General features: G+C 41.7%; 1 pseudogene; it reads right to left on the bottom strand.

Annotated features, from left to right (window-relative positions):
• Nucleotides 1-328: 328 nt before the first annotated feature.
• LOC149276119 (E3 ubiquitin-protein ligase Topors pseudogene) lies at nt 329-9531 on the bottom strand (annotated as a pseudogene).
• Between the last annotated feature and the right edge of the window lie 159 nt (nt 9532-9690).

The following is a 9690-nucleotide window of genomic DNA, read 5'->3' as shown; positions in this document are numbered from 1 at the left end:
CTCGGGGGAGCAGAGTGGCAGCATGTCTGGGAAGGGCAGAGAAGCAGCATATCTCACGGGGGCAGAGTGGCTGCATATGTGGTTTTTTTTTTTACCAAGACATTTTTTTCTTTAAAAAAGCACCTAACTTTTAGGGTGCGGCCTATATTCGGGTGCGGCCTATATCCGAGCCAATACGGTATTTTTTTTCCTACAGACACATATTAAAGTAATTACAAAGTAGTTTATTATGCATTTGTGTTGGCGAGGAGGCATAGGACAATAAACTGTCCCTTTAAGCCAGTTCTGAACATAGTAAAATAAAATCAGGACAAAAGAAGACGTTCCCTCATGCTTCCGTTTCACCAGCTGTCATCTGTTCCAAGAGAGGACTTGCATACGTTTCCTCGGCAAGATCTTGTTGAAGCTCACTTCTAGTCGGACCCGTTAATGGAGCTGCAGTGTCTTGTGCAGCCTCCGGGTCTGATGGGCTCAGCTCAGTTGTTATAGGGTTTTCTTCATGGTGAGTCTGTCTACTAGGTGAAGTGCATTTTGCTGGAAGGGGCTGTTCAACGGGTTTCTCGCCGAGGAGTAAACCATCCAAAATACATGTTGGGTCAACCAAGTTGCCGCTGATAGAGCATAAACCATAACCTTTAGAATAAGGCTCAGCCTCTTCAGTTGTGCTGATATCAGGTGCTGATATATCAGTGGTGCTGGCCATGACAGAGGTAGATGTGGTTTGGCTTGGTGCAGCAATAGAGGTGGCATTGTTGCTTTCATCCTGTGAGGGAGTACTGTTATCATTGCAAGGGGGGTCATCAACAATAGAAGTTTCGCTGCCGCTATCAATAGTAATTATAACAGGAGAAGTAGCTGGAGAACGGGATGACTGTTCCCTACGACGCTTCTTCTTATGCTTTTTCTTTTTCTTCTTTTTATGGTGCCTTGTACTTTCTGCTGTTTTACCTTCATAAACTATTTCCACACTGGGGCTTCTTGTCTTCTTTTTCCACTTTTTCTTTGGTTCTTTGGAGAAGGAAGCAGGTAACTCATTTCTGTACTGTTCTGTTGACCTGGGCTGTGCCGCCCGAGTACCATCATCTTTCTCCTTATGCTCAAGGTGCCGCGTTTTATACTTTCTTTTTCCACTTGGTTTCTCAGACAGATTGCGTTCTGTACTAGAGGTGTTTATTTGACTGCTGGAACGACTCCTGGATCTGTACCTTTCACGATGATGTTGTCTGCCAGTAACATATCGCCTTTCACGACTAACACCTCTTCTCTCAGAGGAAGACGGTACCTTGTATTCTGGACTACTAGAAGTTCTAGAATAATGACCTCTGACACATGTTCGCCTTCGGTAGGACTGTTCATAACCATCACTGGCTCGATTCCTGCTGTAGTAGGTGTACTCCCATTGATATTTGTTGTGATACTTTTCTCTAGTAAAGTCACTATCACGGCTTCTTGATCTGCCTTTGCAGCGGTTTTTGCTTCTAGAGCTGGATCCAGCCCTTTCTCTGGAGCTTTCACTTGTCAGTGACACAGTCCTACTCCTCAATGACAAACTCCTGTCCCTGCTCCTAGATTTCTTCTTTTCCCTCCTACCTTTGTGTCTGCTTTTTTCTGGAGTCTTCGTTCTTACGCAATTTTTGGCATGATGCTGCCTTTTAGTGCTGTGGCCTCTATTGTGTGATGAACGAGAGTAACAATCTGAGCTTCTCGACCTTGATCTCCATTCTGACACAGAGTGGCTGCTACATGAACGACTGTTATCTTTCCTGGACTCCAGTGTAATCCTAGAAGACACATCAAGTGGCTTTTTACCCTTGTCTTTTTTTAGAGAAATTGTGTTTTTATTAGGTGAGATGCTCGCTTTAAGGGCAGCTTTGTGTGCGTTATGACATGTAAGAGAGGGTATAGGAGAAGAGGATCCACTTGATGCATTACTATCACTCAAAGTGAATGGCTTCAGCAGTGGTTTTTTAGTGTCCTCATAATTTACCTCACACAGAGACCCTTCTGAGTCAGAAGATAGTTCAACTAATTCTGGAGTTCTTTCTGATAATGGTTTAACATAACCAACTATGACACAGTCATCAGAATTAAGTGAGTTACGTGTATTTTCAGGGGACCCATGTTTAGAGTCCTGGGCAACCAATCTGCTGCCTAAAGGTTCCTCATCCGAACTTTCAGATATATCAACAGTTGTTGACGTTGTAGCAGCTGGTTGCTCCAAGGTGGAATATGAAGGTCCGGGGGTCTCATCATCCCATGGGGTTTGTCCAACAGAAAGAAAAGGCTCGGATACATCTGGCTCCCTAGCATGTGCCTCATCAGGTGAAATAGTGATAACTGATGACTCAGAATGACTTCCTTCCTCGTATGATGGGGCAGGGCAATCATAGTTAGCATGCTGATCATATGCCTCAATATTATAAGGGCAGCGGGCAAAGTTAATGAATTCATGTAGAAAATGGTCTGTACGATGAAGCAGGAAAGGTCTCAGGTCCTCCACAAATGCTTGGCTTTCCATGTCGTAGCGTGTCATATTGCTCATGATGATGTGCTGCACAATATTAGCAAGAGAGCCATGGGTTCCAAATAGGACAGTTAACTCTCTCTTTAGCCAGGGTATAAGACGATGAAGGCAAGCAGGATTTCGTTGGAAAAATCCAGCAGAAATGTCACGGTAGCGCCCTCCATCCTGAATATTCCTCACACGCATACCAGATCGGTATAATGCCCTTCTGAAATTGATAAGTTCCTGCTCCTGGATTTGCCTCATAGACCGTCCTTCTGCACTGGCCTGCCGTCTGGATGCCAACCTTCGCATCATTTGCCGAATCTCCCCACCCATTTGTCGTGAAGTTTGATTAGAAATCCCCTCAAAAAGAATCCCATGGTCTGGAGGTGAAAACGTCCTTTGTGTCGATGAGGATCGCAGGGATCGAACAGGTAGGCGGTAGTCTCGGGTAAGGGTAGTGCGGTAGCGAAATCTGCGTCCATCTGGGCTGCCAAAAGAGCCATTCATTGTAGGCCTCAATACATATTCCTTGAAATCATCCTCAGCTCGAATACTATGGAAGATTGAATAAAACGGTTGCTTGCATAGAGGACACTCAGTTTTGTTTTTTGCCCACTCCTGGATACAGCGAAAGCAGAATCTATGCAGGCATCTGTCTAAGTGGGACACGTTATCAAATCTGTCAAGGCATATGGGACATTTTGAGTCTGGGGAGGCATCAGCTGGTGCACCATGGCCTTGAAGTTTACTTGTGTCCTCTGTTGTGGAAGCCATCATCTGAAGAAAAAAAAAAAAAGAAATCCATAAAACATTCCCAAGTTTTTTTTATTTTAAAGATCATGAATAGTTACAGATCACAGTTAATAAGTAGCTTTAGTTACAGATCAGTTACAATTCCCAGATAAGTTTCCAAGTACGTATCTGCCAGATAGAACTGCAATAGTCCCCAATTTGTCTTTGCTTAGGGAATAACCCTAGACAATAAACATGAAAAACTTAACTGGGCAGAAAAACAATAACCTTTATTAATTATTTTTAAAACAAAACATCTAACGCTGCCAGACTAGGTCTTACAGTATGCAATTATGTATTCCAGCGTGATTTAATAATGCACTCAGTCGGAGTAACAATGTAACACTCTCCTGGAGCGGTATCTAGCTATCAAGTAATAACTAGAGTTACTGCTTGAGGTGTTAATGCGAGAGCCGTTTTGAAAAATTCTAAGGGGTACTAACATTCACATATCCCTGCCTATCGATCATTATAACCGATTCATTAAATGTTGTTATGGTCTGCCATTGGTCTGGGAGGTAGGTTTAAAAATTGATGAGTCCCTACATATTGTTAAAATTCTAACTATATTAGCATCGAGCAAGTTTTTTTGATGGCAAGTTCTTGATTGGATAGTAAAGCAAGAAAGAGAAAAATATGTCATGTATACCTACAGATGTGTAGCACATTGAATCAAAAACATCTTTAAATCTAAGAATATGGAATAGCTGAAAGCAACAGGATAACTGAGTTTATGCACTAAAGAGTAGGATTGTAGGAGAGGTGAACATTTCCACGCCTTGCTACAGAACATTATCAAGGCCAAGACACGGTGAGCTTCTTCCACAAGAAGCAATTGCATCACACATATGTAGTGTGGGAGATTTCTTCAAACTCTTGTCCCTGACTTAATCCATTAAACAGGACCAGCTCAGCTCTACTTGCATGACAATTTCATTAGTGTTTTCTCCAAAAATGCAAAGTGAAAAATCTAACTTCTGCCAATGCCCTTTTCAGTTAATAGACTTCAGTATTTTTCCCCACCAATAACCAAAAGTAAAAAACAATTAAATATAAATAGATACGTTTCAGCAAGGTGATCAAGGCATTCTGATGAAACTCTTGTCACTGGTATTGCTTTTTTTTTTTAATTATTATTATTATTTTTTGCTTATTAAGTATTTCTTTATATACCTTTTCTGTACTGTATTGCTTTTGTAATAAATAGAATTTTTTTTATATTTTAGTGTATGCACCTTTTTACTTTTGGTCATTTATTCATGGGCTATTTTTTGGTAAAGTCCTGGGGTGTTATACAACAATTTTGCTATTTTATAATATTAGTTTCGCTGTGCCTCTCTACAATTCCCCCCCCCCCCATTGATGTTCATATATATTCACTTTTAGTGGGCTAATTTCTTGTCATTTGAGAAGACAAGAGCTGTTCTTATGAAATTACAATCAATGATAAGTTCCCCAAATACAGTTCAAGTTATGTAGCTATTCAAGAAGAAAAATAATTTTGCCAAAACGAGTAACATATACATTTGGTCACATATGGTACAGAATATATGTGTGGTTGCAGAGCACAGCCACTTGGTGGCACCATCTCACTGAAAGGCAGAGAGTCTAATTTAACCCCTTGATGACAATTGCCGGTCCGGGCACGTCACGGAAATTCATGTCGATAACGACAAATGACGTGCCAGGACCGGCACGTCATTAAACGGGTGCAGAAAGCGATCTATTTTCGCTTTCTGCACCGAAAGGGCGTTGCTGTAATGCCTCGACCTCGAGGCATTCAGCAACGCCATTATCGGCACAAAGGGGCCATCTCTGGCCCCTCCCCGGGGCGTCAACATCCGCCATACTTTGTATGGCGGCGGACGCCCGTTTTAAAAGCGTTTAGGAGGCGATCAACGATCGCCTCCTAAACTTAAATGGTGTCGCTGGAATGCCTCGATCAGGAGGCATCCAGCGACACCAAACACTTACCTTTGGATGGGCTGTGACCGCTCCGGAGAGCGGTCACAGCCGCAGCTGCTGGTGATCTTCGCCATCTGCAAGATGGCGGCGGTCCGGGAAAATTCAATAAAGAAACAATAAAGTCTAAAAAGTTCGCTAGACGGTCTCCAGACCCTCTAGAGAACTCTGGCTCCACTTGCAGGTTGAATATAGGTACTGCATTCAACCATGCAAGTCAATGGAGCTCAGCTTTCTAATCACAGTGTGATTAGAAAAAATAAATTAAAAATAAAATAAAATTAATAATAATTAGAAAAAAAATAGTAAAAAAACAGTAAAATGTAAAAATAATTTCCCACTGATTTCACTATCAGGGGAACCTTCAAGTTGAAAAAAAATGTTAAAAAAATTTAAAAAAAGACAAAAAAAATATATATATATATAAAAAATATATTTTTGTGAGCAAGTCCTAAAATTAGCATATTAGCTTAAAACAATTCTCGCATGGAAAGAGTTAAAATACTGGCATATTAAATGCCCATGGGGTGTCTACTTTTAAAAAATGTATGATTTGATGGGGTAAATTGAATTGGCCGGGTTCAACAAGGTCCCAATTAACACGAGGGGAAGGATGGCCACACATCTAATTTCCAATTAGAAAAATGCACACGTACCAAATGTGGCCTTTTAGTTCCCCCCAAAAATGACAAACCCATGCATGTGGGGTATCACTGTACTCAGGAGATGTTGCTGAACACATATTGGGGTGTCGTGTGACAGCGGCATATACCAGGAGCTGTAAATTCATACATAAAGTAGGTGTGTGTGGGAAAAATACACACACAAAAATACTACTGCAAACTTTGAAAAAATGCTGGTGGTAAAATGTGTGCATGCAAAGAGTTAAAATACCAGCATTTAAAATACCCTGGGGTGTCTAGTTTTCAAAAATATATGGTTTTGTTGGGCATACTGAAATGGCCCGGCTCAAAGATGTACCAAATAGGGCACGGGCAGTGGATCCCCAAATGCCAAAGTTCAACATTGAAAAATGTGCATGCCCCAAATGTGGCTCTTTTGCCCCCGAACAGCCAGGCAAAATCATTCATGTGGGGTATCACTGCGCTCAGGAGATGTTGCTGAACACATATTGGGGTGTTTTGTGATAGTGACATATACGAGAACTTTTTAATTCATACCTGAAGTAAAATGTGTGTGACAAAACAAATGGAAAAAAATGACTATCACAAAGTTTGACAAAGACTGGTGGTAGATATGGTGCATGGAAAGAGTTAAAATACTAGCATTTGAAATACCCTGGGGTGTCTAGTTTTCAAAAATATATAGCTTTATTGGGCACACTGAAATGGCCCGGCTCAAAGATGTACCAAATAGGGCATGGGCAGTGGATCCCCCAATACGCCAAAGTGCAACATTGAAAAATGTGCATGCCCCAAATGTGGCCCTTTTGCCCCCAAACAGCCAGGCAAAATCATTCATGTGAGGTATCGCTGTACTCAGGAGATGTTGCTAAACACATATTGGGGTGTTTTTTGATAGTGACATATACCAGAACCTGTTTATTTATACCTAAAGTAAAATGTGTGTGTAAAAACAAATGCAAAAAAATTACTACCATAAAGTTTGACAAAGGCTGATGGTAGAATAAGTGCTTGGAAAGGGTTAAAATACCAGCATTTGGAATACCCTGGGCCGTCTAGTTTTCAAAAATATATGACTTGATGGGGTAAATTGCATTGGCCGGCTTCAAAGATACCCGAAATGGCACATGGGGGGAAGAATTACCAGATTTGGAAAAAATGGCTTTGAAATAGCAAAACGGTACCTGTACTTATTGCTCCATAACGTGCAGAAAAAAGCAAAAAAACATAAAAACATTGGGTATTTCTAAACTCAGGACAAATAGTAGAATCTAGTTAGCAGGTTTTTTTATTACCTTTTATAGATGAGTAAAAGATTTTTCAACTAAAAGTTAGAAACAGTCATTTTTTTCTAAATTTTTCACTATATTTTATACTTTTTTTAATAGTAAATAATATGATACAATCAAAACAATGTCATCTAAAGAAAGCCCTTCTTGTCCTGAAAAAAACAATATCTAATGTGTGTGGGTTCAGTAAACGGGAAAGAAGAAAATTACAGCTAAACACGAGCAGCGCAGAAATGTTAAAACGGCCATTGTCACGAAGGGTACAAAAAGTAAAATCAGCCTTTGTCACGAAGGGGTTAAATGAGTCATAACTGGGATGCAGTTACCCCTTCAGTACTCATGATGACAAAGCAGTACCTGACTCAACCAAAGAGTAACTAGTGCCCCCCCCAATTGAAATGAAACACACAAAACATATCCTGAGTAAGAAAAACACTAATCAAGAAATATATATGAAGTAATAGTTCATCATTATACATGTATTATTTATAAATGTATTCTAAATGTTTTAAATGTAATTTTTGCCACTGAAATCATAGCGTGCAGGGCATGAGGTAGCCTGTGAATCTGGGTTCATTTTCTTCTGTGATTAAACAAAACTTTACTTGTCACGATATGCAGCACAATTAAACACTTAACCTCCTTGGAAAACTTCATAGGACCACTTCTTTAGAGCGGTACATCCTGGTTACTGTAAGACACTATCATTTCAGTTGGAGCGCACATGGATCATATCATACATCACTGACGTAGTGTATTTACCGTACTTATTAGTTAAGAGTTTACGAAGCTGAAAAGATAATGGAACCGAACTTCATTTGTTGAAGCCACAGCAGATCTTGGGTTTTCCCTACAACACGTGTTAAATTACAACTAAAACTATGCCCAGCTAACTTTCCTCCAAGGTAGATGCATTTTGGCAATGAAATGCAAAAATACATGAAACCCATCTAGATTATTTTACTATATCTTAAGTAAGAACTCAAACATTACTTGGCCTCAAGACACGTGTAATGTATGGGACAGCCTCATGCTTTCCGATAGCTTGTATTAACCTCACCTCATTCTGCTGGAAAGCTATGGGGCGTATCACTTAAGGGAGAGTTGACAGGAGCCTTTGCAGCAGAGTTGTGGGGCCCATCATCAATACGCTTCTGTTGTAGAAAGAGCTTGGGAGGCCTGTATAAAGCATAGTTAAACCAGTGATATTCCCCATGGCCCCCCAACAACTGAACTATGTAATATACATGGCTAGCTTAGCACTTTTCATTAGAGAAACCTGCCAGTGTTGGCCCTTCATAATAAACAGTAAAGCCTGGGAGTTTAAACAACACGCCACTTATTCGCCATCACTTATATTACAGCTTAGCTTCTGAACCCCTTGACTTAAGACACTCTGTCTCTCTTCTCCTAAAGCCCTTTATGTATTTCAACCATCAATAGGAACTGGCTGAACAACCCAGATAACAGCGCCAAACAGCTATTATACAGGAAAGAAAACGGCTATAGAATAACAGAGGTGGCACAAGTCAATGCACTCCATGCCATGATCCTAAACATCTTGTGTTTTATTGGACAGGTAAATGATGGCTGCCTTATTAGACTAAGCCAGCTCTTACACATCAGATAATGATAAATGGGCAGAGAAGCTTACAAATCCATGAGAATGTGAACTCATCTGCACTGTTACAGTTTACAAGAAAAACTCTAAAGAGCCGATGAGAATACAGTTAGTCCTGCAGGAAGTCTACAGGGTGGTGTTTTGACAGTTCTGCTATGGAAAGTACATTACAAATATTAATTTAACACCCCCCCCCCCACGATGACAGGCGGCCAAAGGAATCGTTTCCCTGTGAACGTGGCTCCCAAACCCTGCCTTGTACTAGCCCATAGCCACCACAGGTAATGGAGGCCGATACGCGGAAGTCTAGACTCAAGCCTTCACCTTGCTCCGCTCCCAACCGTCAGACCCGGAACCGTCAGGCCTCCAGACACACTGTCCCTCTGGGGTATTCCAGCAGCCCCTTGTAACACCGGACTTCTGCCCCTAGCACAGCTATGAAGTGACATGTCTTACCGGGTCTGCTGCCTCCTCGCTGCCGCCTCCTGCTTTCCGCCGCCGGGACCTCCGCTCCCTCATCACGTCTTCACTTGGGACGGCGTAGGAAATGCTGCCGTGGGTTATAAGCTCATTTCCCACCAACCTCCGTGCTGTCCCGAGTGGGTTACACAACAAACCCCGGTTCCGGTTCCTCCTCCTTCTAACCACCAATGCTCTCAGCATGCCGGGAGACACTGTAACAGGGTGGCCAGGAACGCGGCTGCCATGTGCCATACTGCGGTGCCACCTAGCGCCGAGGAGGAACAACTGCCCACCTCGCGACAAGCGTGCAGACTTCACAGTTAGAAACCGAGACCGTGCGCAGGCCTGAATAGCAGCGCTAATATTAACACAGAGTGAATGTTCATTACACCGTTATGCTGCCGCTACAGC

The sequence above is a fragment of the Sceloporus occidentalis genome, unplaced genomic scaffold, assembly GCF_023333645.1.
Source record: "Sceloporus occidentalis isolate IW3139 unplaced genomic scaffold, rSceOcc1.0.p SCAF_246, whole genome shotgun sequence".
Lineage (NCBI taxonomy): Eukaryota > Metazoa > Chordata > Lepidosauria > Squamata > Phrynosomatidae > Sceloporus > Sceloporus occidentalis.
The sequence above is the reverse complement of the archived record's forward strand: the minus strand, read 5'-3'. Positions and strand labels throughout refer to the sequence as shown.